The following is a 23,256-nucleotide window of genomic DNA, read 5'->3' on the forward strand; positions in this document are numbered from 1 at the left end:
CCAGAGCTGTGCAGGTGCAGGAGGCTGCCCTGTGCCTACGCATACATCACTGGAGCCCCGGAAGGCCTGGAGGAAGCCAGCGCTGGAAAGGCCTGCTCAGCACGGATGCGGCTTGTTTTTTCTGTCCCAAGAAAGGGACAAAAGAGGCCAAAAACATAAAATTGTCAACACTATCAACGTGTACAAAAAATATTCAGCTCTCTGGGCGGCATCCGTGGACCAGACACAGAAACTAGGTCAGTAAACAAAAATAAAACAAGTGGCATCGACACACTGGCACTGCATTGGCATGGCCCTACGAGCAGAGCGCATGCTCTAACGGAACATCTGAAGGCCACTTAGCAGAGAGACACCCCGGAGACCGGGAGAGCTTCAAACCACCCACACAAGATTACTAGAACTTTCTAGATCATATAATCAGTATACACATGTTTTCTTATTTTTGTTTTCAAACAAACTGAGGGACGAACGAACTTGGAAACAGAAGACAAATAAACCCCCGGAGATGGGAGCTTGGTGGAGACACTGTTGTAGCTGCTCCACCCCAGAGCAGAGCACAGCACATGTTTCAAGTGCAGAGAAGCACACTTTAGATGGAAGCTATAACTAGAAACTGCTGCAATCGGCACCGATTCACGTGTGAAAAAATAGCTGTGGTCCTCGGTGCAATTCTGCAAGAAACTGGATGCCGTCCTGGCTGCATAAATGGAGGTGTCCTGGCAGATGCATTTATGTAAAGTAGCAAGCGCATGTCAATGCACACTATTTTAAACTAGAACGTAACAAGACTGTAGTTATGCGGCGCTGCTTGCGGAATAACTGGAAGTTACTTGTCGGCAGAAGAGTCAATATTAAGCACGCTAACAAAAAACTCTAAAAAGTTAACTAATGGCAAGCAGCGTGAAATAACTAAGTAATAGGTGGAGTTTCCCCACGCATATAGGTCACTATATGTCTCGGAGAGATAGCGCATGCACACTGCCTAGTTGAGACCTAAAAAGGAGGTTAGATTCTTTAGAGCCTCTGGGACATTTATTTTATCCCAGAAGAAAGCTGGTGTAGCTCTCAGAAATAACAAAGACAAGACCCAGTGTATGAATAGTGACATAATTGACTCCTGTAAACCAAAGTATGATGGAATTCTTAATCCACCTGATTGCTCTGACCATCTATATGAAAATTAAAGCATTGCAACATCATGCCATGATGATAACACAGCTGATTTAAATGTGCAATTGTCCACCAAACGAAGTGCATTAAAAGGAAGGAAGCATATTAAGATTACAAGCCAGAATATCTGTTTAAATGTATTCAAGGTAGTGAAACATGTGTAGCCTATGTTACATTGCACAATAATAGCGACTTTTTCCCCTATCAGGGTGTAACGATTATGGGGCATAGTTTTGTAGCAACAAAGAATAGCAGTTACCAGATCTAAAAAGGTGTTATCTTTTAGCCATGTTTCCCTTAGTGATCAGCAGATGAAATATCCTCCATTTATGTTTAATCATGGATCTGTCATTGGATAAGGGCTCAGCAAACCTATGCTATAGCGTTGCTTGCTGAGTACAAGGGGGCTCATTTAGAAGCCCGTTGCGTGACACACCGGCGGCATAACCTGCTGCGTGATATTTACAAGCACACATAAAGCCACTCTGTGTGGCTTTACTTGTGCTTGTAAATTTTGCCCTTTTTTACACAACACTTTGCTTGTTAGGGGCATGACAAGGGTGTTGCTGTGGGTGTACCCAGGTAACAGTCATGTCCACTGATGAATTTCCAGTTTTACGAGCAATTGTAACCTGGAAATGCATCAGAGTGCTATGCCACCCCAGGGGTGCCGTAGTAAGGCGCACTGAGGAGAAATGTTTTCATTTCTCCTAGTTTCTTTTCCTCTTTCAATGTGTGCTGCATTCTAAAGCATGCATTGGGAGAGGAAATCACCTCAATTGATTTTTTTTGCAGGAAGGTGCCCCTTCCTGCACAAAAACAATCTCCCCACGACGCATGGTGCAAGGGTGCCTGCACAAGGGCATGGCAGCAGTTTGTGCACCACCACAGGTAATTGCACAAAGATGCGACATATTGTAAATATGTTGCATCCCTGTGCTTCAAAACTAATGCATGTGGCACAGCAAAAAGACTTGCGGCACCACGCTGTGTTAGTTTCTGGTAAAAAGGGCCCAAGATGGCTTTGAAAATGTTACCCCAGGTTCTGATGACCGTATCCCTGTACACTCTGTCCTGATGGTTCAACCTCTGGGTCGGCTCATAGGATAATGTTAAATTATGGTTCATATTTTTAAAGGACAAAAGTTACTCCAAAAGGAGCGTCCCCATGAGAGTAAAAGAAAAAACTACCGAAACGAGAGCAAAACTAAGCTTGAGCTAGGAGCAAGAAAAAGGCCAAGCAGCAGTCTCTAGCAGTATCAAATTAGGTCAGCCTGAACAACCAAGATGCTTCCTGAAAGTTGTTTCTGAAGTCTCTTGTCTCAGGTTGAAGGGGTGGAATGTTCCACAGCTTTGAGGCTCAAAAACAAAAGGAGCATCCACCCATATGCGTTCTTTTCGGAATGGGGACCACCACCAAAGCGGTGCCCGTCTTACTAAGCCTTAAACTGGGTTGTTGGGGTTACACTAAAGGGAAGAGATACCAGGGACCTTTGCCATTAAAGCCATAGACTGTATGGCAGAGGCCCATTGCTTTAAATAATATTCTTTTGCTCAGCAGCAGCTAGTGTAGCTTGTCAAAGGCCGGGCCAGAGGGCACTCTCTGCAATTTTTATAGTCCGCCCTGTGTGGCTCCGATATTGAGTATGTCACAATAGTCCAGTCTGGACGTAACGAGAGCCTGGACTATTGTTTTCCTGGCAGCTATGGGGAGGAGCTAATAAGTTTTGCTAGGGTTTTGAGAGTGCTACTACGTTTCCCAGCCAAGCACAATATTTGGCTATCAAATGTTAGATTGGTGCAGATAATGGGTAAGATACATGGCATAAAGATAAGAGGTCATACAACTAGTACTTTATTAGGTCACCAAGCCTATAGTTGGCTGAAAACCAGTAGAATATGTGACAACCGTATGAACTTATTGCTGACAGGGACAGACAGGTTTTCCTTTGGCAAGCCTTTGGTGCACCACTGTTTGCTCCCACTGCACATGTCTGAATCCAGCCAATCTGCTTTTGTGGCTAAATAAAAAGGAAGCATGTCTACATATAAACGCCTTCCATGCTAGAGCACTAACCTTAGGTGTATCAAGATGATGTCAGCATACCTAACAACAGTAGGGATGTGAGGGGGGCGGAGGGGGGGGGGGGGAAGCATCTTGTAAAGTATCGGAAGGATACTTAGGGAACACAGTGATCGCTATTCATTCAGACAACAAACTGAGTCACAAAGTAAGTAAAGGAATCGAGGGGCTTAGGGAAAAAAAAAACTAAAGGAAGGGGATTTCCATGGACAGACAAAAATACATACAATTAGCATCAATGATATTTAGAAGCTACGCCATTAAGAAAGGCCAAAGGATAAAAAGAATGGCTAAAAATTCAGCTAAAAAGCTGACCGTAAAGCATTCAGTAGGATATTAAATAAATGTAGCCAGTGCACTAAAAGCAAAACCTGTACAAAATAAATATTGTTTAACATAAGTGACAATCGCAAACGGATCTGTAAATTGTTGGCTATTTCATTAGTCACTTTCAGATATCTTGTTTCCAATTTTTCCTGTATATTGTAGACATTTTTATTATCATATTTCATCCTTTGTGAAGAGACCAGAAAATTCAACTTGGTAATATCACTTATAGCAACGTGATATGTTTATAGTGCAGCAGTGTCTCGCGTATTTTCTGTTGCAATTGCTTTTCCCATACTTTGTTTAGTTATTGGTATTGCAAGATGTGATGTGCTTTTTAGTCTTTCCCAGGAGACTAATTTACCATTCAGTATAATTTATTTAGCTTCCATAAATACTGATTGGACAACCATCATTAATATTTAATGAACTTTAAATATTAAAAACAATTGTGAATTGCTCCAAATTGAAGAACCTGGGCCAGATTTACTTAGTGCGTATGTTGCCCTTGCTTGACTCAAGACATTGCGCTGGAATGAAAGTCCTTCAATAGGGTTTTCGAAGCCAAACAAGGGGATATTTGCACCGCCTTCTGGGACTTTGTAATGAAATGTAACGCAATGTGGTGGCTTCCATGGGTGGTGTTACATTTCATTGTAGTAGGCGTTCCATTGTTGGAGCATGAACATTCCCATGCATCCCCTTGTAGAGTTTGACATAATCCTAGATTAACTAAAGGCAGTAAACTTGAGATTGGGCCAACAACGTGCACCTACTATAGAGAAGCACAACAAGGAGAAATATCTTTATTTCTCCTGGTTACTTCCTTTTTCTATGTGTGGTGCCTGCTGCATCACACTTAGAAAGAGGAAATTGCCTCTCGGGATTGTTGCTGTGCAAAAAGGTGTTCCTTCCTGCACAAAACAATCCTGCTTGTAACCCATGCAGTGTGGTGCCCTGGATGGCGCTAGGCAACACACAGTGTTCCAACACTAGGAGAGAGCAGAAGTGTGTGAAATTTTAGTAGGTATGGCACATTTCTGCTCTCTTCCTTTTACACAGTGCACTGCTGCAAGTTGCCCTGCTGCTCTGCATAAAATATTAGGAAATCTATCCACCTGTGTTTACCAGCAGGTACCCATTTAATGAGCGGCATTTTCACCAGCAATTAATAGTCTCTCGATAATTTTCATTCATTCATTTATTCGACAAACATGGCCTTCAGAAACAAGTCAGACCACCTCGATACAACATTATGGCATTTGTATGGTGAACAAGAAAAGACATAAGGGCCTGCTCCATTTAGTTTTGGTTGGATAATGGTTAAATGACTGCTTGCTTCATAGTTTATACACATTGACTTTGGAACCAAGCAAATACCTCTTTTGAATCTAGTTTAATTTCCGCCAATGATTGATCACATTTGATATCAACATCTACAACTATGATGTGATTCCATAGACAAAAGTGAATGATCCAGTTGATCATCAAGCCACTCCCTATCTAATGATGGAATTATGAGGGGAGGGGGGCTCTTAGATACTATTAGTGATTATAATTCAACTCTGACAGTATGAGGTAGATGGCTAGACACCATCCATATTTCTCCGTGTCCGTACCAAGTTATAAGAATGTATGAAAATAAGATCTGTTCCACAATGAAACAAGCTCACCCATATGTGGACTTAAGCTAATATTTATTCCAATAATCAAGTACATTTTATTTATAAATGTTCCTACAAGCCCAGTTAGCTGTTTAGCTTTAGCATACAATAAGCCAAGTATGAAATCATTACCATTTATTTTAACACCATTAGGTAATTCGGGATTTGTATCTGATTAGATTATTTTGAATTTATTGTCCCTCGGATATTCCTTTGATTTGGTGCCGTCTCCTCAGTCTTCAGAATAATAATCTGGACCACTCCAGAAATAGTGTTTGAATACCACTTTGCTCATAATTTTTCTTTCACAATTCCTTATTTCAAATTGCCTATTCTTTGATAGCAGTGGTTACTTGGAGATAAGAATTTGTAATGATAATTCCACATATGCAATTACAATTTCAATACTAGACCGCTCCAGGTTAAACATTTGTATTTGTGTGATATCAGTGGAGTGATTCACAAAATATAGTGAGACATTTTATTCATATGTATGCTTCAATATCTGAAAAATCACCAATCAATCCTTCTGAGATGTTGAATCTCCAATCACAACTGCTTTGGGAATGGAAAATGAGTGTATAAATGTCTGCAGAGGAAGCCTCCAATCCACTCACTCGATAATTAGTTAGTAACACATTTCTGCTCATTTTGTTTCATGAGGGCCTTATTATGAGTTTGGCGGGCCAGAGTACAATGCACAGCACTTGGGAGATATGTACAAGTTATGCCTGGCAACAGGGCCTATCAAAAAAACCTATATAGATCATTGATGTATTGCTATTAATGCTAATTACATTTCTAGTGGGAAGTGTGGGTGGCATTGTCTACGTATGAAAGGACTTGATGAATGACAGAAAGGGGGAATTGCAGATGTAGTCTTTTAGCCTCAGAATCTTTTTCAAAAGTTATTTTTTGAGTAGCTTTGTGAATTTGAGATGCGTTTAAGTGCACTGCCCTGCTACATAGATGGTGAAGGCATGTTTAGTGATCTTTTATTCTGCGCCAGATGGAATTTCTACATATGCGGTTTGTGCCACATGTGCTACCAGGGCCACAAAAGACATTGAGGTAATTTCCAATGGATTGTGGTGTCTTTGATAAACTTGCCTTGTACATCAATCTATAGGATTTTAGTTTGACTCCATTTGGTAGGGAAGCCAGTGGAGTTTTTTAATTGGTCAGAATATAGTACAACTTTGATCAATCACTTGACAGCTTGTATGAGCTCCATAGGGCAGTCAGAATTAAGGCCTGCAGACTACTCCACAGACCTTTGTCCTCATTCAAGTGGAATAGGGTAAGAGCTTAGTCAGTCAAGCAAAAGCTAGAAATGACTTAATTGTATTTATAAAGCTCAGCCGAAGGATGATGCTTGTTTTTTTTTTTTTACCATCTATCTCTTAAAGGATGAATTGAAAATGATTTAGAAGCTGATTACTTTTCCATAGGGAGAATTATTAACTTTTGAGACTCTCATTGGAAAGCCATAATTGGACTTACAGCTTATATATGGCACTCTTTGTGAGCACAAACATTTTGAACTGGATTGTGTTTATGGATATTCTCAGGTACTGGATATCACAGGTGTGCAACAATTTGGGTAACAATAGGTGCTGCTGTCTACTGGCAATGAGAGACTACTTGCTTGGAGAATAGGTCTCCAGTGGGCTCCATGCATGGACCAAACATCATGGGAGCAGATGCTGGACTGTGAATCCTCTCTTCGGAATACCTTTCCAGGACAATGCGGTTTGTGTGCTAATGAGAAATTACACCTTGTTCCAGATGTGGTTTCTGAATTAGGGGGAAAATCTGTTGTGTTTGTGGTGAGGTGGATGCAAGTTTTGAGATAGAAATTGGCAGTGCCTGTGGGGCTAAAAACATTTGACCGATGAATTTGAATTCCGCTTCAGGGAAATTAGGCAGTGCTCAATAGTCAGGTCTGATAGGTATGTATCTGGGTCATTTTATGGCTGCTCGTGGTCCTGTTTTCAGGCCTGCTGGGTTGGTTTTTACTGTCGATTCACCTGATGTTAAAACAAACATTGCCTGCAGTAGAATGAATCCCTGCAATTTTCCTTTCCTTGGAAAACACTTTTGGAGCGTGTATTTACAAGTTTAAAACGGCCCCAGTTTGCAACACTGGGGCACTTTTTAGCTATATAATTAATTAATTAATTAATTTATTTATTTATGCAATTTTCTATAGCGCGAACTTTACCCGAAGGTGTCAGAGCGCTTTACATAAGCACCAGTTGAGAAACATAAGGACTTAGGATTACATGCGTTACAAAAAGGGTACACACGGAAAAAAATTGCAAATGTACAAGATGTAAAGTCACACAAGGAGGCGATACACGTTGATATACTCTAAGATGGTATAAAGGTCTACTGCATATACTAGTGATTACTCTATATACATAGGGAAGGGATAGACATGGATATACTCTAGGAGTCACATAGAAATGGAAGAGAGCATAGCGGTCTACTGCATATACTAGTGATTAGAGTTATCTCTATATACATAGGGAGGGGATACACATGGATATACTCTAAGAGTCACATAGAACTGGAAGAGAGCACAATGGTCTACTGCATATACTAGTGATTAGAGTTATCTCTATATACATAGGGAAGGGATATAACTGGATATACTCAAGGGTCACATAGGAACGGTAGATGGTACAAAGATCTACTGCAAATACTAGTGATAAGAGTTATCCCTATAAACAAAAATAAGCACACATAGTAGAGATCCTCAGGCAGAGTTCCCTTAAGTGGGGTTGTAGGGGGGACGAAGTCACAACACCAAGGTAGGTTGGGAGGGAATCAAGGGTAGGGAGAGAAGGCAATGCATAAAAGGGAGGAAACATTTGAGGAGCATCAAGGGGGAAACGGGTGGGAGGGAAAAGGGTGGGAGGGAATCAAGGGTAGGGAGAGAAGGCAATGCATAAAAGGGAGGAAACATTTGAGGAACATCAAGGGGGAAACGAGGGAAAAGGGTAAAAGACGAAGGAATGGGCAAGAAGACAAGCCGGGGACAAGAGAAAAATGGCCGAGAGCAGCAGCAAAATGGCGGGCAGGAAAAGTGAGGAGGTCCATGAGAGTCTGTGGTCCACAAATACAGTGCCTCAAGTGTTTCCCGTACCAGGGTGAGTAGTTAAGGTCATCCGACACTCCGATGCATCTTATAAGAGTGCCCATGGCCAAAATGAAAGAGCCCTGTTCAGCCTGATGCCTGCTTGTAGACAGAGACGGTTGGAATGAAACATTGTCCTGCAAGGCTTCGATATTCCCTACCACAGTCATGGTGGAGGCATGTGCTATTCCTCAGCACGCTGTGTGGTAGGCTGGCGAACGCACACCACCATGAGCAGGTCCGTGGAAATCCAGATCAGTCTTGCGTGACCCCGGGGCAGTCTGGTGATGTCGACAGCCTCAGCGCTCCAAGTGGAGGAATCCAGCAATTCTTAAGATCAGGGGCAGCTTTTGGTGTGTGAGGGCAGTGAGAGTTGGGTTCAGAAGCTCAATAGGGGGAGCCGATCGCCAGTTGCAGGTCGCCGCCAGCCGCCTTTTTAAGGTCAGGCATGCGCGGGAAGGAATATCGTTCTTAGGACTGCCTCCAGTGAAATGCCGCTAATGAAGCACCTGGGTTTTGTAAAGCTTGTGTCAGCCTCTGTGCTGCAACCTTCAACCGTACATCCTGTTTAGGATAGCAGCTGTTGGCGCTCTCGGCAAGGTTGCGACCGCCATTTTGTACGCCACCGCCTTCTCCCCCGCACTGCAGATTTTCACCGCTCCCACGGCACCAGCAACGATCGGAGCAGCCCTGCAAGTGCCCCACACTCTCTGGTTCAGGTAGGGAGCCTCGGTGTCGAGGAGAATGCTCTCCAGTGGCCAGGAGCTGTGCCGGAGCAGAGCGTGGACCGGGAGCCGAGGCAGACCCCCGCCTGTTGCTCCGCCCCTCCGCTTAGCGCACTCGCCCGCATCCCGCTCCCATCTCACTGCAGGCACCGGGTGTTCCGACGCAGTATGCAGTGCCGGGGGCCCAGAATAGAGATCGGGATCGGCAATTAGGTAGGGCAGCCACGGAGGAGCTCCGGAGCTCCTGCTCCTCCGCGGCCGGAACCGGAAGTTCTATAAAATGTATAAAATAATTCAGTTTTATTAAGTGCTAGGGCTTATTTTCTGTCCTAGCCCAATGCTGATTTTGATTATGGGAGATTCTAGTATGTCATGTCTTTTAGTTAATTGGTGATTTTGACAAGGTAATCCCTGGTGAGAGTCTGGAATGGGTGTCAGTTGGGTTGGTGCAAAGAAATGCATGTGATTTGTCTGAGTGCTTGAGAATGCATGTTGGCTCTGTTGGTGTTAGGTTTGTAAATGATGTAATGGTATGAGCCAGTATATTCCCGTACTGAGTGGGGTTTAGTGGTGAAGGGAGCTTTAGTTTTGTTATTCACAATTATTATTATATAAATCGAAACCATGCATTTGCCTAATAACTTGTGGTGCCTTATTATTGATCCCTATCGCCGCCTTCGTACAAGAGCACAAGGGTGCCATTTTTATTTAAAAAGTGCATTCCATAGAGAATACGCTAGCTTCGTACACATACGATCCATACTCACATCTTGGAAACACAGAATGAAGGTGCATTTGCTGTAGGCAGTGCAGTTTCTTCGAAAACAGCCTCAGACCTCACGTAAGTGCCTATGCCAGTTGTAGAATAGGATAATGATATGGATCCTGGAGGATAAAAATATATTTTACCATCAAGTTTAGAATTATTTGGTAGTGGTTCAATTTCTCTTCTTGAGATGCTGAAACATACACGTTCTAAGTGTTATTATCTTACCCGCAATCCTTGCTCCAAGTCCAATTTTATGACCTCCTTGTACAAATTTCAGAGGTCAATTTGATGACAAGAGCTTTCAGGAAAAGACACATACCTCAGGGGGAAGGTGATGCAATGCCAGACACAGAAAATATGCAGATAACCACAGATAAATCTTATAGAAGCGAAATGGCTTTATTCACAGACAGATTCGGAAAACATTTACTATCACGTGAAAAGTGTAAAAAGCCAGCTAATCACCCTCAGACCTCCACAAATTAGTTCTGACAAAATGGTGCAGGACCAGAATAACGAATGAAGAGGACCAGGTTAGTTAAGTACATGCTCCTGTGGATCAATAAAATACAAGCGTACATAAATACAAAAACACATGCTTATACACTTTTTATTTAGATAAATTACCTTAAAACGGAGACCCAGTTTCTATCTTAAACAAAAAATATATACAGGGGCAGTGAGATTCGGGGAGTGTGAATTTCACATTTCCTAAAAAAGCGGTGGATCACAGGGTGAATGTGTGAGGTGACAAAGTTTTGGGCAGAATTCTCCCATGAGGAGCAAGGTCAATACTGATTTGTATTAGGTAGGCCTGTGGGGCTGATTTCAAGTTTAGCACCAGGGACTCTGTTGCAACAGCAAAGGAGTACACTGTCTGCCAAACTCAAAGTGTGCCTGCCCTCTTATGAGTCAGGCAGACTGCACGTTTTATGCAAAAAGAGTAAAGTTTACTCTGTCAATGTGAAGTTTTCTTCAAAGGCCCAACTGAGTAGGTGGCACTGGAAATAAGGCATCCAACCATCCGCCCTATTTAGAGTGGATGGCCAAATTAACTTTCTATTTTGTGTACTGTCTGTCACTGCCAGGTATATCCTGGTGGTGAAAGGCAGTAAAAATGGAAAAGGACCCTGACCCGTGGTAGAAAACTGGTGTGGGGGTCATTAATTTCCTTTTTATTTTTTAAAAACCATCTCCTGTTTTGGAAGCGTATTTTATAAAAATAATAAGCTGTAGAAATGTTTGACTGCCAGTTATGTGTGATGGAGCTGAGTGTTAAACTTTTCCTACATTGACAGGAACCGCCATGGTGGCGCTTCCGGCCGATGTAGAGAGATGTCGACCAGGCTGGTGGACATCTCTAAATTTGGTTGGCGGATTAAAGGCAGTGTAGTCCTCCTGCACCCTGTCTGCCTATTCTCTGTCTGCTAAATCCTAAATTAAGGCACTCTGTCTAGAGTGGCACAGCGGGTGAAAAAGAATGGTTTGGAATGCTACCCCAAGGGATTGCCGGTGGTTAGACTATTTGCAAACATTCGTCATTTCACCTTTTGGGTGTTTGATTGCCAGTAGTATGCCTGCAAACCTGGGACTGGCCTAGCTTTTCAGGCCTACTACTGCCAATGATTGTGAATTCTAAAAAGTAGTAAATTTGCATCCATTCAAGGAGTTCTTCTATGGTGCTGAGTTGATATTTGTTTGGTAAACTGGTGACTAAGGGGCATATTTATAAAGAAGTGGCATAACATAGCAAGCAAAGTATTTGCACTGTGTTGTGTCACCTGAATAGAGCAGACCTGCACCATATTATCAAAGAAACAGTGCAGTTCTGCTCTCTCAGTGCACTGGCATAGTTTGGGCTGCATAGTTCTACTGTGGTGACCCTTGCTCCATACTGCCAGGGTGCATGTGCTATGGTCAGGATAGTTTTTGTGCAGGAAAGGTTAGTTCCCTGTACAAAAACCACCCTTGGATGCTTTTTCCTCATGATGAATGCAGCACACATTCAAAGAGGAAATAACAAGGAGAAATTAAGATATTTGTCTTGATTACACCAGCTTTAGGCAGGCGTACCGTTTTGTTGAAAACCAATGTCTGCAACTCATCATAAAAATGGGTTTGCATCTAGATCCATGGGGGGATACATTGAAATGCTCATGCACTACCCAAGGAATGCCTACCCGATGCAAAGTAATGCTGCACTGCCTTACATTTTCTTTCAAAGCCACACAAATCAACGTTTGCGTGGCTTTGAAAAATAATAAAAAGGATTGTGCAACTGGGCTGTGCCAAAAAAGTGACACAACCTTAATGCAAAATCTTGGTAAGCTTGGCCCTATCTAAATATGGGCTTACATCAAAATCCAAGGGTGGATTCACGTGTATGCCCATGCACTATCCATGGAACACCTACCTGATGCACAGTAACACAAAACTGACAATGAATTATCTTACAAAGCCACACAAATAGAAATTTGCATGGCTTTGTAAATACCAAAAAGGATTAGATGCAAAATCTTTCTGAATCTGGACCTATCTAAATATGGGTTTGCATCAAAACCCATGGGTGGATGCACAGGAATACCCATGCACTACCCATGGAATGCCTACATAAGGCATAGTGACACAAGACACCACAATGAGCTCTATATCGATTTATGTGGCTTTGTAAATACCCAAAAGGATTTTGCTTTGGGGCTGCATCAAGAAAGTAATGCAACCTCAAAGCAAAATCTTTGTGTGTCTGGGTTTAAGTATATTTACATTCCACTTAAAGTTAAAACCTTAGTGAAATCTGGATGACAAGTAAAAGCAACACAGACATAGCAGACCTGACTCAGGACCCTCAGACCAACTACCAAGTGAAGAAGATATTTATTTGGGCAGTATCACACCCCCTTCCTCCTCCCGAAGCTGCGCCTCTGGACATCGGAGTCCAATAACATACTTGGGCAGCAGTTATTAGAGGCCTGCACATTGTTTGAGTTCCCGCATGCAAATTGTGGAATTGTGAACTTGAAAAAACCATAGGCGCAGGATGTAGTATATAACGGGTGGACAATGTCTGTTTTATTCAACTTTGCTCACCGCTGAATGGGCCACAACATATCAATAGCACCTTATTCTGCAGTCAAGAGTGCGCAAACAGACTAAGTACACATGTGCCAGTCTGTTTTTCTCCAGGTTGCACATGGCACAAATCAGATAGCCAACAAATACTCCAAGTATGCAGCATTTGCACTTGGGTGGTCCATTACAAAAGACTAGTACCATTGCAATAATGTCCTATTACTTACCGGTAATCTTCATTACTCCTAGTCCAGTTGTTCTCTTACCCCCAGGTCCCTCCTGTCATCGTCCCCTTCATTTTAACATGTGAGAATACCCAAGCAACAACCGGCCGCCATCCAACAATAAACCACCAGGACACAGGACAAATCAGCAAACCCAGTGATTTATTGAAACAGGGCAAAAAAGGCAAATCAGGAACACACAGCCTGAAGACCCCCCCCCCCAACCAAAATTAACATAATCCCCTAGAACATTCTGAATGCGATATGCTGCACAAAGGTATTAGAAGACGCCCAGGTGGCTGCCCTACAGATCTCACACAGGGACACCCCACGAACCTCAGCCCAGGAGGTCACCACTCCATGAATAGAACTCTCCTGCACCCTAGCCAGAGAAGGGGAACCAGAAAGGGAGTAGGCCAACATGATGACCTAATGCAGCCAGCGACCAATGGAAGAAGAAGAAGACTGCCCCCCAAGAAATGAAACCCAGAAAGACACAAACAGGGAGTCAGACTTCCAGAAAGGATGGGTGTGATCCAATTAGACCCGCAAGGCCCGGCAAACATTCAGCAAAGCCCAAGGAAGATCAAAGCCCACTATATTTTACGAGCACAAACCAGACAGCACCAACTCCTGGAGGCGATGGAACTGTGACAGAACTTTGGGAACAAAGAAGGAAGAATCCATCCAAAGGACCACCCGATCGGTATAAAAAGACAAAAAAGGCTCATGAGCCATCAAAGCACCCAGTTCACCAAGGCACCTGACCGAAGTAATGGGCATCAAAAAGGCCACTTCCAAAGTAACAAATTTCCTATCAACCTCTGACAAAGGCTCAAAGGTAGAAGCAACCAAAGCATGTAAAACCAAAGGGAGGTCCCAAAGAGGAAAAGAAGGCCTCCTCACAGGATATTACAAGAAAAAACCCCACACCAAACGAGAAACCAAGTAGTCCACATCAGCCAAACTCCCCAATGGGAGCGAAAAGCCCGGACAGACGCCCACTGAGCACGCAAAGTGGAGACAGACAACCCCTTCTCAAACTTCTCCCAGAGAAATTGAAGGACATCAGGCAGGGGACATGCCAGAGCCTGACATCAATGCTAGAAATTACCCCAATGCCGACCATAGGACCGGAGAGTAGAAGGCTTCCTGGACTGCTAAATCACTAAAGCTAAATGCTCGGGGAGACCCCGACTCCTTCACCCCTACCTGTCAACCTTGAGACCAACAGCCGAAGCTGATTGAGGGACAATATCGGGTACTACTATAAGGGGGACGGGAAGAACAGGAACAACCAAGGACCCTGAACTGCCAACTACTGAAGAGTCAGAATTCACGACCGCCTGGGCCAAAAAGGAACCACTACCAGAACCTCCTGATCCTCCATCACCAGCCGAGACAGAAATTGTGGGATCAATGCAAGGGGTGGGAAGACATACAACAGGCAAGATGGCCAGGGTATGGTCAGGGCATCCACCCCCATGCCCCCACATAATGGGCCCAGGAACAGAAGCGAGGAAGCTGAGCATAGGGCTGGGAAGAAAAGAGGTTGAGAAGGGGAAGACCAAACCTCTCACACAACAGACAGAAGGCCATCGGAGTCAGAGACAACTCCTCGGAGGTGGGGAAAAAACAACAGAGGCATACGCCACCCCATCGTCCACCCCCGGATATGAACAGCAGACAGAGATAATAGGTGCCCCTCGACCCAACAAAAAACGGGAACACCACTTCATTCAGGGACTTGGATCATATACCCCCCATGTTGTCTGAGCAAATCACCACATTGCGATTCAACAACTGATCGCTGAACCCCATGATTGCCCTGGACACGGCCGTCAACTCGCGCCAATTCGAAGACCACCTCCCTCCAGAAGGGACCAACGACCCTGAAGGTAATATGACTCTAACATCGCCCCCCCCACCCTAAAGCACTGGCATCCGTCATCAGGACAACTGAAGGAGACGGCTGCAGAGGCAGACCCTTGGCGAGATTGTCCGACCCCATCCCCCAACGCAGGGCATGGATGACAGAGAGAGCCACTGAAACCAATAGGGTCATATTGCAAGACATGGGATCCCAATGGGTCAACAGATGTAACCAAAGAGGCTGCAAACAAAACTATACCCAAGGCACCATGAACACCGCTGCTGCCATAAGACCCAGGAGCCGTAACCAGAGGAGGACCGGGAAGAACACCGCTCCAGAAAATGACGTGCAAGGGAACCCATGGTCCCTGATCGAGAGACTGGTAGGAACACCCGATTCAGATCAGTGCAGAAATGACCCCCGATGAACGTCAAGTCCTGTGAGGGCTCCAGCAGACACTTGGGAAGGTTTAGCAGAAACCCATGATCCCTCAACACTGAACACACCAACTCCAGGTCCCGCAACAACTGATTCACAGAAGGAGCATGGATCAGCCAACTGTCAAAGTATAGGTCCATCAGGACACATCGAAGATGGAAAGAAGCCTCTAACGGCCCCACAACCTTGGTGAACACCCGTGAGCTGACCTCAAACTGCAAGGCAGAACCTGAAATTGATAATGCCGGCCCGAAGGCAAAACGTCAGGAACTTGCAGGAACTGGGGTGAACAGGGACATGATAATAGGCGTCCTGAATATCCAGGGTGCACATGAAATGACCCGGGAGAACCAGGCAAATCACTCTTTGGAGACTCTCTATTTTGAAGGGCAGATGTAACACAAATTTGTTCAGGGTCTTCAAATCCATGACAAGATTGAACCACCTGTCACCTTTGGGCACCAGGAAAATCAGGGAGTAAAACCCCTTCCCCATCTCCAGAGGAGGAACCACCTGAACAGCCCCCTTTTCAAACAGAACCTGGATCCCCCGAGACAGCCGAACCGCTTGGTCAGACAAGACGGCCAAGGAGTCAGACGGATCCCCGTGTCCGAAGGGGGCTCTGACAACTTGATGAGATAACCCAGTCTCACAATGGCCCGCACCCACACATCAGAACAGGATTGCACCCAAGCCGGGAGAAAGTACTGAAGCCGACCTCTGACCAAGAATCTGGGATCGGCCGCCAGATAGTCAGGAACAAGGCTTCGCAGGAGGAGAGTTAGCTTTCCTGTTCCTACCCCTACCAGACAAAAACCTACCATGACCCTGAGAAATCTGCCTTATGGAGGGTGGATGGAAGAAGGATTTAGGCTTAGAAGTAACAGCAGCAGTGGAGGAATGCTTAAAGGAGGATGAATGCTTCTTCTCCTTAAAAAGCCTATGTCGCTTGCCCTCCAACTCTAAACCAAACATCATAGTACCCTGAAAGGGGAAGCGAAGGGCCGAAGAATTCTGGGCAGAATCCGTCTTCCACTCTTTCAGAAACAAATTGTGCCAAGCTGCCACACAAGCCCCTCCAGATGGAAGGAAATATCAGAGAGGAATTCCTCCTGCCTCTCAACATGTTTCAGGAGCCCCGAACAGTCCCGAGTATCATCCATGGAGCTATAGAGAGCCTTGATATCTGAAATAAGAGACTGAGCAACATAAGTCACATAGATGCCTGCCCTCAGAGCCAGATCGGAACCAGAATAAACTTTCTGAAGGGAAGCAGCCACATTTTTATCCTCGGGATCCCTGATCACCTCATCCTCAGACAAAGACGTACGACCCACCAGGCTTGCCACAAAAGAATCAATAGGAATAGAGTCAGGCAATTCTTTAAAAAACATATCCTGAAGGGGGAACAGTTTTGTCATGAATCTGGGAAGCATGATACGACTATGGTCTCGACACTCTCTTTTCAGAACTTCATAGATGTAGGGATGGACCTGAACATCCACCGCTGCTGTGCTCTGAAACTGTTGCAGTAAGGAACCCCCAGAAGTACTGGGTGCATCATCACAAGGATACCCCATGTTGGACTTGGCATGCTTTAGCCAGTCTGGCAACATTTCTTTGTCAATGTACTTGTCCATATGCTCGTCCCCACCATCCAATCTCCAGTCAGAAGAATGTGAAAGGGGAGTGCGCACAGAGCTCTTGGAATGGGGACCACTTCCCATGTTCTGCAAGTTTCCCTTGATCAAACACTTAATCCTTGCATCATCCCCCTCCCTCTGCTGTTTGGAACGCGCCAGTGAAGGTGAAGAAGAAGACATAGAAGAGGAGGAGTGGTCCACATGTCTACTCTTCCTGGAGTGCTTGCCCATGTCCACAGACCCAGGAAGTCACACAACAGAAGAATCAAGGAACTCCTGGAAGTATTAGGGCCAAAACAGCAACAACAGAGAACCGCTACTAGTCACCAAACTGACCGAAGCAGAGCCCCGGAACACAGAAACAGCTCGAGACACACAAGGCTAGCCTGAGAACATCACCATTGCTATGCGGTATTCACGTGAAGGCCGGTATTTCAATCCTCAAGCAGCATCCATCTCTGCTGCTCAGACGACCGTCAACGTCATTGGAATGCCTGACTTCGGATGTATGTTGTTACAACGCATGCTTTTACCACGCATGCTGTTACAACGCAAGTTTTACAACGCAAACCTTTACAACGCATTGCTTTGGGGGGTGCTGGATAGTGAATAGTTTAATTTACTATTCTAACTCCAGTCCCTGTGGATAGTAGGGAAGGTGTTGGATAGTAAATTAAAACTATTCCCTATCCTAGAGCGCGCCCCTTTGCAATGCGTTGTAATGGTTTTCGTTGTAAAACCTGCGTTGTAAAGGCACTGCGTGGTAAAAGTTGCGTGGTAAAGGATGTTTCCCCTGACTTCCTGCCACATCCTTCGGTAGTCAGGCAATGCCTCCCCAGAAGCGCACCACCAACTGAAGGCCGCCAGGGCACAAAACATGGAAAGGAAACTGCTGTACCCCCAACATGCCCGGCAACCCAGGAAGCGCGGCACAGACCCCACAACCAGGAACTCAGTTCGAAGATGACGACCTCAGCCACGAGGAACCAGAATGACTCCCCCCAAGCCCGGCAGGTAGGGAGTCAGGAACACCAGCGATGTTCCTACCGCCCAGCAGCAGAAATTATAAGAGTGCAGGAGCTTCCCCAGGCTCCTGCTTTGTCCTAACCTGTCGGTAGACAGAAGAAAGAACAGGAGGAATGCTGGGATTCGTACATTTATGTACTCCCAGGATAAGGGTTGGGGTAGGGCCAACATTCCTTCCTTCTTTTTTCTGTTGGAAGAGATTATCTCACTTGTAATAATGAAGGGGCCGAGGACAGGAGGGACCTGGGGATAATGGATCTTTTGTTACTCTCGTATTTCTGCACCTTGTATATATAAACTTTCTTTCAATAAAAATTACTGAAATCAAAAAAATAAATGCGCTTCTACACAGTCCCTGTCACCACGATTTGAATTATATGTGTATAGTTCATGAAACAATGGCAAAATATCCCAAGCAGCCAAACGTATTTGAATAAATATTTTTAGGTGGGTGGCAAATCTCTTACTTTGTTTGCATGCCCCAAATTGAATTTATCTTTTTGGAGAAAACATATGTCTGGGATTCTAGGTCGAGATTATGTGAGCATATTATGTTACTTTCTCTTCTAGATGACATAACAGACATGAGTGAGCTATCCGTCATTTCTATTTTCAGACTTAAGCCAATATTGAATTACGGTTCTTCTCATCATAACTTGAGAAGTGTTTGGTTTCGATGTTCCTTACTAAGGAGAAAAATAGGCAGGTGCATTTTGCTGTTTTTAGTTCAGGTTAACGGTACATTGGAAATTCTAGAATGACAGCTCATTAGATTTATTTAACAGCACTTTCATTTTACACCTAGAGTGTACCCGAAAATGTTTTTGTACGCAATGTGGGCTTGTTTGTTCACTACAGCATGCGCTTCAAGTGCAATGTGTTCTCCAAACCTGCAATAGTATGATCGATGCTTGGAAAAATGCCACATACTATTTAAAATAATTTGATTTTATAACATTCTCCACATTAGCTGGAAAGTATCATACAGTTACAGGACAGACAATGCGGATATTGCGTTATTCAACTTTTAGGTGTAGTCCTCAAATGGTAATTTCTGAAAAGACTGAAATTACCATTTTTTATTAAACGTGACATGTTTTGCTTCCCTCATTTTGTTGTTACTGGAATGCCCTTTCACCAAGATGCTTGTGTTTTTTACAGTACTCCAAAAGTGTGCATGAAACAAATATACCGCAGTTTCCACTGTTCATGAAGAATACCACATCTGTGTAATTAGCGTGACATTGCACGTTTCATGCCGAGTACTGGTGGATGATTGTCACTGTGTTTACATTTCTACTGTGGGGTATACATCGAGTAAAAGTCTCACGCAAGGCAGTGCTTGGTCGATTTTGTGCAATAGCTTAGTGCTTAGCATTCTGTTCATCAATTGTTCTTTATGCATTTGTCAACCCAAGTGGGACAGGCATGCTCACACATGGGTCCCATGCTCTCCAAGCCACTGGAGTCAAGCTAGCTTTGCTGATGAAGGGTGATACCACGAAACCGGTACTAGGATGCTTGTTTCCGGTCCAGGGAGGACCTGGCCTGGCAGTTTGATCTCGACTGTTTCCATGGGGAGCAGGATCAAGACTGATGTGCCTTTGGTTGGGTTTAAACTGGAACGGTATGAGGTGCAACAAAACAATGGCTGATATCTCTGTACTGCGGTGAATATTTGACATGAATGTGACATGAATATTTTACATTGTTCAGTATTCTGTCCATCAATTTTGCATAGCGTCGGCCAGAAGCATCTTTTTAAGCAGAAGTGCAGCTGATGACATCATCAACATGCAAGTCTTGCTAAAAATGACGGTGAATAATTTTTCTGTCACCCTTGACATTTGATGGTGTTACATTGTTGTTTGTGGTTTTATGTTGCTTCTTAGAGTTTGTTCACAATCAAAATGTAGTTGGGATTTATTACATTGTCGAATAACTATGAGATCATCCACCATTAGCCATTATAGAAAATGGGGTAACGGAATCGAAGTCCTTGGACCTGGGTATCGAGTAGTACAGAAAACAATTGGTCCTGGACCTTTCTTTTCACAGAAAACACTTTCTGAAAGAATTGTCTCTTAAAAATGACTTTGTGCATGCATACAATCAACACAAGGTTCATTAAATGCAAAAAAAGAATTTGCTTTGATGTGCAACAACCTGCTTTTAAAAAGGCATATATTTTTGTTCATAAACATATTGCTGCCCTCGTTACAGATGATATTTCTCTATTGTGTTTGTAAATTATATTGAACTCACAAATTAATATACTATTGGACAGGCCTAAATGGACTGATTTCTGTTATCAGTCATATTCAGTACAATTTTAGCAATGTTTGTTTTCTGATTCCTTTTGGATTCTTTCCCTTTCCTTATATTCACTCACTTCACACTCAAGCACCTTTCTTAGGCCGTTTCCATGGGAGCAACCCTCTTCTTCTTAAGGTATAGGCATGGTAGAGTGCCTATGATATGTTGGAATAACTTTATGAACAATAAATATATGCCTTTTTAAAATCAGGTTGTTGCACATCAAAGCAAATTCTTTATTTGGATTTAATTAGCCTTGTGCTGATTGAATGCATGCACTGTCATTTTTAAGTGACAATTCTTTCCGGAAGTGTTTTTTTGTGAAAAAAAGGTCCAGGACCAATTGTATAATCCACCATTGAGCACATTCATATCTCATTACCATTACTTTTTTTTCTTTGCATGTGTGACACAATCAACCACAGTTTTTGCACAAGGCTGGTTCTTGAGTACTTCGCTTCATCTATAATGGTCACTTTTGAGACGCACAGTTTTTTTTAGAGCACCAATAAGTGTGGTACTGGGCGTCCACCTGAAATGCATCGTCTCATTATACAATTTCTATTGTTTTAGTTCACCTCTGATGAAGGGTCACAATGACCTGAAATCCATTGGGCATTTGTAAATTTTCACATGAAAAAAACGGAACCTTCAATGAATATAATTAAACTTCAAATCATTTCTTCAGGAAATTTGATATACAATGACTATGATGGAAATTGCAAGAATGGAAATGAAGAAATACAAGTCTTTGTGATTTAAAGTTTAGATGGATTAATCTTAATCTTCATCAAATTTGATCTAGCCTTTTTTTTGGCAATGTTGGCTTAGTGCGTGCTGGGACTAGTGACTAGCCGTTTGCTTAAAATTGGAGTGTTGCGAAGCATTAAAAGTTAGTTTGTATGGACCATTTATGGAGAACTTCTGGTTTAGTATAGTGGTGACTGGCCTATTCTTAACCTTCTGCTCTCTCATCAGCAAACCTCACATCACTACTGTTATACTCTGAACAGCAGATATGCAACACCCCCCAATTGACAGCCATCCAGGACTCTTCTTTTGTGTTTAACAATAGACAGCAGAGTTTCAGCAACTTCAAAGTGATGGCTACCGTGGTCGTCTCATGTTTGCAGATTCTAGAGTGAAAGCCATTGTTGTGGCACACAGCCATTTTTTTCCTGTTTGCGTTTTTGTTTTCATCCAAATGACAGCTGACAGTGGTTCAAGTATGTAATGGCCAGGGCCATGATTCTTTCTTATTCCTTTTCCTTAATAGAGCCAGGGGTGTAACACATGGACTGCAGCCCCTGTGGTGCGGGGGGCCCTAGGTCTGGACATCCTTTAGTTCGCAATGCCCTTTCTGCATGTGCATTAGTATTGAAAATAATGTGGATATGGAAGCATCTTTGCTTTCTAAGGACCTGAAAGAATAACAAGTTGCAACATTGTGGCCCTGATTCACAAACTGCATTTTGTAGTACATTTCTTTAGTAATAGTGCTTCAAAACATACTACAAAAAAATGCTATTCACAAACTGCAATTCTAAGCATTGATTCCCAAAAGAAAAAGTACACTTTCAGTAATTCACACTCTTGAGTAAGTTTACAAATTTTTGTTTTTTCACAAAATCTCAGGGTAAATTACTAACCCTGGGCGAAGCACTAAGCTACGCTCGCGTAGTTTGCGAAGTTTGCGCAACTTCGCACCACGCGAGCTGCACGTAGCACAGTGCGAACACGTGTAGCGCAGCGGTAATTTTTTGCTTGTTCGCGGTCCTCAACGTCATGTTCGCGACCGTGGGCAAGCAAAATGACATCCCAGCGAGACTCTCAACGCGGGGAGGTCAGGTTTCTCATTGCGAGTGGTCGTGCATGCTCGCGACCGCTCTCGATGAGAAACTACCAGTTCGCGTTGAGAAAGCTGCCGCTCGAGTAAAACTTTACTCGAGCGGCAGAAAGCTACAGCTCGCACTCTGCTAGATTCCGTTTTCAATGATTGCACAGTGCCGGATGCTTGTTCGCCCTGTGCAATCATTGAAAATGCATCTTGCACAGTGCGAACATGCTACTACGCAGCTCGCGTAGTGCTACGTCAAGTTCGCGTAGTGAGCACTGCACTTCACGTAGCTTCGCGAAGCGCTACTTCGCGAACTACGCCCACCCTTTACAACAATAAAAAAAATATATAGTAGTTGGTCCAGCACCATGCATGGCCAACCAATGGTGCTGCAACACCATCCCATAAAAAAAAAATCATTTAAAAGAGTTACAAATATAAATAAATATAATCTACTGTTGAAAAATATATAACTAGTACATATTTATTAATAAAATATTTAGATTTCCTATTTTTAATTTAATAATTAACATTATTTTAATCAAACCTATACATAACTTTTAATAATTATGTATGCATAATAAAAAATAATAACATTTCATTTAGGCGGGAATTTATTTTTCAATTGAAACTTCAGAAAAATAATTTTAAGAAACATGCTGACCTACTAATTCTGGAGGATTTGCGTTCTTAGACATTATGACTTTGATTTTAACCACCTCCTAGATTCCTTACTATTAAAATAGTTGCCTTGAGAAACCTTTGGAGACTTTTACTTTGTTACTGGGGATCTCCACATTACACCCACAGCAAAAGTACTCCTTATAATAATAGGGAGCCCATTTGTCACTATAATAATTTCTGATGAATGAGGCAGCACTATGATGAAGCATGACATCTAGGATGGTGTATAAGGACTTGCTTAACATTGTTATAAATGTGTTTACACT

The sequence above is a fragment of the Lissotriton helveticus genome, chromosome 8 (genome assembly GCF_964261635.1).
Source record: "Lissotriton helveticus chromosome 8, aLisHel1.1, whole genome shotgun sequence".
Lineage (NCBI taxonomy): Eukaryota > Metazoa > Chordata > Amphibia > Caudata > Salamandridae > Lissotriton > Lissotriton helveticus.